At 32.7% G+C, this 7,382-nt stretch overlaps 1 non-coding gene across 1 annotated transcript; it reads left to right on the top strand.

The window, feature by feature from the left end:
- The first annotated feature begins 6,896 nt into the window (after nt 1-6,896).
- On the top strand, nt 6,897-6,968 carry TRNAQ-CUG (transfer RNA glutamine (anticodon CUG)). The gene has a single exon. It is a non-coding gene; the product is annotated as a tRNA-Gln (tRNA).
- Nucleotides 6,969-7,382: the final 414 nt, after the last annotated feature.

Here is a 7,382-nt window from a genome sequence, read left to right as displayed (position 1 = left end):
CGTACCTAATTCGTATATCTTCGTAAAAAGACACTGCCTACCTTGTGTGTTTGTGTGCGTGGTTTTAATACATCAGTGTGCCGTGTTTATAGGCACGCACGCATATAAAATATGCGTAGACACGCAGAGCACACATATAAAAACTTAGACACGGATAGTTTGTGTCTTTGCCGTCCCGTGACGTACTGGGTCCTGTGGCGGCGCTAGTGCAGCGCATGAATAGTGACTTGAGCCGAGCCGGTGTTATAGAAATTAGATAATAATGCTACCAAAATACCGATAGATGGATCTAAAATATATTTGAAATATATTTTTATTTCATAACTACATTGCGCAATTAATAAAATTTAATGACGCTGTGAATTTCATTTATGCATTTTAAATATTGATCAGAGTTTGGTAAATGGTAGGGTAGGCAGTGTCTTTATGTCTTTATGGAATGCACGCCACTGCTAAATATACAAAATAGAGAACTAAAAGGCAAAAAAGAAATATTAAACTAGTGTAGTTCTTAAATTGGACTCTAAACGTACAATCTCCATCTCGGAACTAAATAGAAATTCTTAAATTACGATAAAAGATACCCGTCGGAGCTTCCTTTAGAAATCTAGACTTGCTTAGAGTCTGCAGGGAAAATTATTAAGCGAAATCCAGAGATAGTCCTGTAGAAAATTTGCGTAATCCGATATTGTGAGTCGGGATTTTCTTAGTTCTAGATTCTGTGTGCTTAAAGCAATGCAAGTGGTGTAAAAGGCTCTTATTGTTATATATTTTTGGGAATGTCAAAATACCAAGTTTTTATGAATAAATGTACAATACCTGAAAAAAAGACAGTTACTACAATATTTTTTGCTTTGTTTTCCCAAACTGGCTGAACTGCAGGTTTTGACGAGACTCTCATTTTTAGATAAGTTATGGTAAGGAACTATGGCTATTTTCAATATGGGAAAAGAATTAGGGTTGCTACGGAAGCAAAAAGTTATAATTTAATACGTCAGTTACGTAATAAAGTATCGATTGACTTCCAATCAGCTATTCCAATTAGTAATATTATATTAGAAGATTTGTAAAAAAATGTAGGTGTTCTCAACCTAAAACCTAAAAATCTAGCAAAAATTTTCTTTTTATTTTCAACCCAAAAATCTATCTTTGAGTGTTCACAACAAAGTACAATTACCTACTGTTGTAAAATTACGTAATGTTTAATAAAGAAACAGAATATCTAGTTCTAATTTCGCTCTACGGAATAATCCTTATGAGAAACGCAACAAGCAATAGCTACCTACAATATTACAGTTCTGATTACGGCCATTTTTAATTTGTTCTTTGAGCGATTTAATCCCGTCGTGAGAGCTGTGTAACAAGCTTCGTTCACTCAGAGCGTCTTAGAGATTAAATTACTATGCACTGTACTATGTATACTAGTTGTGTACACTTGCTTTGTTTGTTTCAAAAGATTGATGAATAGATAACAAGGTTGGTACAAAGGTATTTCTGAAATGTGATTTTGTAAAAGTTTCAGGTGGTAGCCCTGCTGTTTATAAAAGTACGTAAGTAAGTAAGTTTAAGTAGGAAAATTCCTGACTTTTTTCATCTAATACATCTTTTTGTTATATAAATAGTCTATTATTAGGATGAGCTCATAAGCGGTAATTCGCCGGGCTTTGTTTTAAAATATTTTGCTAAGATTAGAACGAAAGTCTCTATTTCAATTTGAGATCGTAAAATAAGACTGTTGAAAAATTTTGTTTCAGATTATGTTAAGATTAACGTTGCGCTTATTTCTTCTCCACTTAAAATAGTACAAATTCATCACATCCCGCAATTTAAAGCATAGATTAAGTGCTCTAGTTGAGTTTTGGGCTCAAGGCTGAACGTTAAAATTAAATTGAACAAAAGGCGAAATTTAAAACATGCACACGGATTGCATAAAAGCACTATGTAAAACTGTAATACCGTATTTCATATTCAAAGAACAGACGTGCCAAGCTAAACATTCAGTTTCAAACGTAGTCAAGTTAAATTCACGAGAAGCCGGCTGGAAATATCCAGCCATAATTCGGCCTCTTAATAACCGGATCCGACCGGTTTCAACCGGTTTTAGCCGCTCCTGATAGGGCTGCCAACTTTGAGTTTTATCATTCATCGCTCTAGTTTAGGCTTTAGGGTGTAGAGCGAAGTTTTAGTTTGTCTTGCTTTAATTGATATTGGAGTTGTAATACTATGTTTGAAATTATTTCAGTTAAAGTACTAAATTTAAGCATAAACGGACCTACCTACCCAACTTACTTATGTTTAAAAATGCATGTTTGATGAGTCTTATTAATCAAATTTTACAATTTATATAGGTACATAAAAGTCTCGAGTACAAAAAACATAATAAAGTAATAAGATATTCTTAAAATATTTATGCTATCAATCATCCTACATGCCAGCCTTCGATAAAAATTTTCTTAAAACAATACGAAATATGCCTGACATTTCAGACTGAACGATATAAAAACACTAATATCCAGATGAAATGTTAGGGTTGCCAAATGACACATGTACACATTATTTGTATTCAATGAATATTAATTATTTTGGCAGCCCTAGCAACTCCACCCCAGTATAAAATGATTCACTAGCGGATAGTCCGCTCTTGCCAAATCTACTTTGTAATAAAAGCACTTAGTAGGTTTTTTCTTTTCACGAAGGCGAAAGGTCTAATAGACCCTGATTTCAGCTGAATACACATTATACATCATAAGTCGAGATTAATTTTCATTTTAATTAGGATATTCCATCGGCATTGGAGTTTTACGATGGATTTTAATTATTAAAAAAGTACCTAATTCGTATTAACTGGTGTACACTCTACGTGGCGTTTTCTATTTTATTATGGGTACACTTTCATGATTTGATTTCCATTTACTTTTCATTCATAATAGGAGAGACACCTACTATATAAATACTACAGTAACGCTAATAGTAAAATGTAAAAATGTAAGATACTCTACTTTCTAACTGTGTAACTACTTTAGACTAGAGTCTGAGAGTAAAGTGGAAGTAAAGTAGATTTAATTTACCTTACTACTTACCATACTGTATTTATGGTAGAAGTAGATTAAATCTACTTAGCAGTACGTAAGAGTATGTTTTTCTATCTCCATCTGCTGCTAACTATTGCTGCTATAATCGGATAAAGACATATAATAAACACCTGAAAACTGAAATCCAAGTTTAAACCATCGTTTGAGTTTTGTGCACACAACGGTGTACTTTGATAATAATAAGATTAAACAAATCCCAAGCTATGCAGTGGTATAATGCCGTCGAGTTAAGGCATTCAGACTGTATAATTGCATCATTAAATTCAGGTACGGTGTTAAAAGTTTTAAAGAATTGATTAGCGTGTTTGCAGGCGCGGCTTCGAGGTTATTTTAAAGATTAATAAAAGCTGAGTGTTTTTCTTGGTCTGCTCATTGGAAGGTGCAATGATGGAAAATACTGATTCTTCAAGAGAGAAGTTTATCTAAACTTATGGTAGCGTTAGCTACTATTAAGTATTCTGTGCTTATGGTTTTAAGAATTTCATATACTCTTATGACAGTGAATCTTATAAATTTCTGATGTAAATATGACGTAATTGAATTACAGCTGTAGGCTGGATGCTTTTCCACTTTTTCAACATTATTTGACTTACAGTATGATCTCAATTATTTAAAGCTACATACAAGCTCAAATAATATAACAGACGTTTATTTTTGCAATAAATTAATTATTCATTTGGTTTTGAAATCGTCAAGATACTGAAATCGTAATAAAACTTATATCACGTAGTTCTGTAGAAAATTACGCGATAAAAGATAAATGACCAATTCCCTCCCTGTTAAGATAAGACTGCACTGAACGGTTCTTTTGAACTTTAGTTCTGTGCGAGACTATTCGAAATAGTTGAACTGAAAGAATAAGTTCGTTTAGCTTCTAAACTTTGCTTAAATACGTGTTTTTATTTCCATTATTCATTCGAATGCAAAGATTAAAATTTTAATTTGAAACCTTTGTTCAAAACGAGTGATTGTGTTTGAATGATGGTCTTTGAATATATTTTAATCCTATATTAAAATTTATATTAAAATCACAAATTATCGCTACTTAGTTGTATATTATAGTTAACAGTAAATGCTTATCACTGCTTTACTTGTGATACCATGGGGTTATATTAATTATCTGTTCCCCTGATAAAAAAAAAAACCCGGTATAATAAATTTTATCTCCTTAATATGATGCAATATTTTTTAAATCATTTAACTCATACTAAGTCGTAACATAAATGAAATCAAGTACATAATATTTCATATAACATATACATAAATCATAATATTGTCTTCTCATTTGTTTGTTTTACGTGAGGCTAAAAGTAGTTTCCGAGTGATTAAGCAGACACTACACGACTCGTATAAAACATAAATTACAGCCGGTCCAACATACAACAACTTTAGAAACTAAGTACTCCGTGGATATTTGCTCGAATTAAACAAGCGGCTGTCACACTGTCGCGTAATGTTGGTTTTGTTGGACTTGTTTCTATTTAAAAAGTAAGTAGTTAGCAAATCGATAATTGAACGTCGTTTTATAATTTAATTACTACTGATAAATTAAACATCTTGATAAGCAGCTTGACTGCGACATAGGTACGTATACCTTGATCTTCCAACAAAAATTAAACGAAAGTTTTCGATCAAAGCTTCAAATCAAAGCTTTTCTATCCATATATAGAGCATATCTTGAATTTAGGCAAGTATAATATAACTTTTAAATTAAACAGTATCAACATTTTCACAACAGTGCTGAAAGTGAATGAATAACAACAAAGACATTGTAAAGTACATATAATCCATTATTAACACCTTCAATTATAGAATAACGTGTCCCATTAATTTAATTAATGTCACTAATCCACTTTCACAGTGTATTTAACACCACGCTCACAAAATCGCTGTCTTACGAACTCAATATATCGAGCATTATCGATTGCTCGTTACGGTGTAATAGTAGGATTAACCGTTTGAATTAATAGCGCGCAATTCAATTGCTCTACTGGTAGCAATCAATTTGTGGCGAGGAGCGACAAAGCGGCAGTCGACGTTTTGTACATAATTAGTTTTGCGTTTTGTGTTTTGTTACACCGAAGCGAACTGACACGCTCAGCTAAATTGGCATGCCCAATTGATGGAATGTATTGGATTCATTTTGAATGCTTTGGTATATTTTCACTGTATTGTAGTTGCTTTGTGTGGTCAGTGATTTAGGTTAGTACTAATTAGTACTCACTTCGGAGCGCTGTAAAACCTTAGCTATTTACTTAATGACAAAATGTTGTATGTAAAAGTTGTTCCTCGAAAAACAATCTACAAAAATGGTCTGATATCATTTCTTCGTAAAATTATTAAAAAAAGTTTTATTGAAAAATATAAATATCTCTAATTTCTGAACATTTTCGCTTATAACTTTTTTATTTATAGTTCTGCGACAAAAAGTTACTGGACCAAAGTTGTAGAGAATTTAATTTGCAACAAATAATGTTACTCAATGTTTTTCATCAAATAAATAGTTTAAGAGATATATCGTAAAAACCATATCAAGCGCTATTTTCAAGATGGCGGCCGTGGGACAAGGGTGGCGACCCCACAAACTTGGTGATAGCTTCATACTGACCCCCCCTACACATCAAAAAAATAAAATTGCGTCCTCTAAAAAATGCAACCCCAAATGTAACTTTTCAATGGAGTGTCTAGTCTACTGAGCTAGGAATTTAATGGTGACGTATAGAAGTAATTTCAAAAGACATGAGTCAAATATTTATTTCAAATTGCAAGAGATAAGTTTAATTTTTTTTTATGACAGAGCAAGCAAAGGGGCGGTGGGCCACGATGTTAAGTGGTCACCACCGCCCATAGACACTTGTAACACTAGAAGTGTTGCAGGTGCTTTGCCGGCCTTTTATGGACAAATAAGCTCTTTTCTTGAAGGCCCCAATGTCGTAGTTGTTCGGGAACACCGCACGTGGCAAATAGTTCCACAGTTTCACCGTACGCGGAAGGAAGTTGCGGGTGAAGCGGACAGTGGTGGAGCGCCAACCATCCAGATGGTGGGGATGGAACTGGTTTTTACGGCGTGTGGTCCGGTGGTGGAACTGTGCGGCTGGTAATAGGTGGAACAATTCCTCAGAGCACTCCCCATAGTAGTTATTATCCCATTAATATTCTTTTATCTGAGATATCCGATTTATTTACTCAATAAGACTTCTTCTAGAAGCACTTTTGAATCATCGTAACATATTTTTAACATTTACCACCGAAGATAATATTAGTAAATTACTTATTATCTCTTTCAGAAAACAGAATCCTTTTTAAATCATTCGGGATATATAGACAACTAGGTACCTACTAAATTCATAAAAATAATAAATAACATATAGGTTCTAAATAATAAATGTATCTTGATCACATGATTAAAAAATAATTTAAAAAATTGTTTGAACACAAGCTAACTATTCGCGATTTCAATCAATTTTATTTGAAACACAAAATAAACAAATACCTATAAAATATTTCATTTCAGTTAATCTGTATAAAGAATACAATATTTACGCATTCACTGTAACTCCAAGGGGATTAAAAACCTCTTTGGCAAAATAATGCAATACGTTCAACTATGCGTAGTTTCAAACGACAAAGGGACGCCAATCTCCCCCTTACAAGATCGCAACAAGTGCTATTTTTGTTTGTATCGCGACGTTATCAATAACAATTGTGAAACAGCACGGATGTGTGAAAGAGATAAAGTTGTAAGTCATGCGTACTAACTCCGATACTTGCTTATATACCGTTATTTCGACATTCCATGCAAGAGGTCCCATGGTGTAATGGTTAGCACTTTGGACTCTGAATCCAACGATCCGAGTTCAAATCTCGGTGGGACCTGTGGGTTGAAATTCGTTTTTTTTTCATTTTACTTTTTAATGATGATGTATTCTGTTTAAATTTATTTACCGTGTTCTTAAAAAAATACTATTTGTCCGTAATTTTTTTTTATTTCTTTTTAATTTTCTATGCACGGAAAAGTCTATTCAAAAGCTTATAAGTAAGTAAAACAATTGTTATACCTAATTTTGATTAGAACCGATTGTGACATTCAATTTTTTTATTTATAGTTATTAAGTATAATTCAATTTTCATAAAAATATATATTGTTGGCGATAGAAATGCGATAGACTTTACTTACTACGCACTGCAGTTATAATGATATCTTTAGAGTTTAATATGACAATAATTTTAATTATTAAGCAACAAAAACGTGATAAAATTATATAGGATGGGTAATACATATTATAATCA

Source organism: Colias eurytheme, chromosome 26 (assembly GCF_061535395.1).
Source record: "Colias eurytheme isolate Ceu_HAF_F1 chromosome 26, ilColEury1 Martin Lab GWU primary, whole genome shotgun sequence".
NCBI lineage: Eukaryota > Metazoa > Arthropoda > Insecta > Lepidoptera > Pieridae > Colias > Colias eurytheme.
The sequence above is the reverse complement of the archived record's forward strand: the minus strand, read 5'-3'. Positions and strand labels throughout refer to the sequence as shown.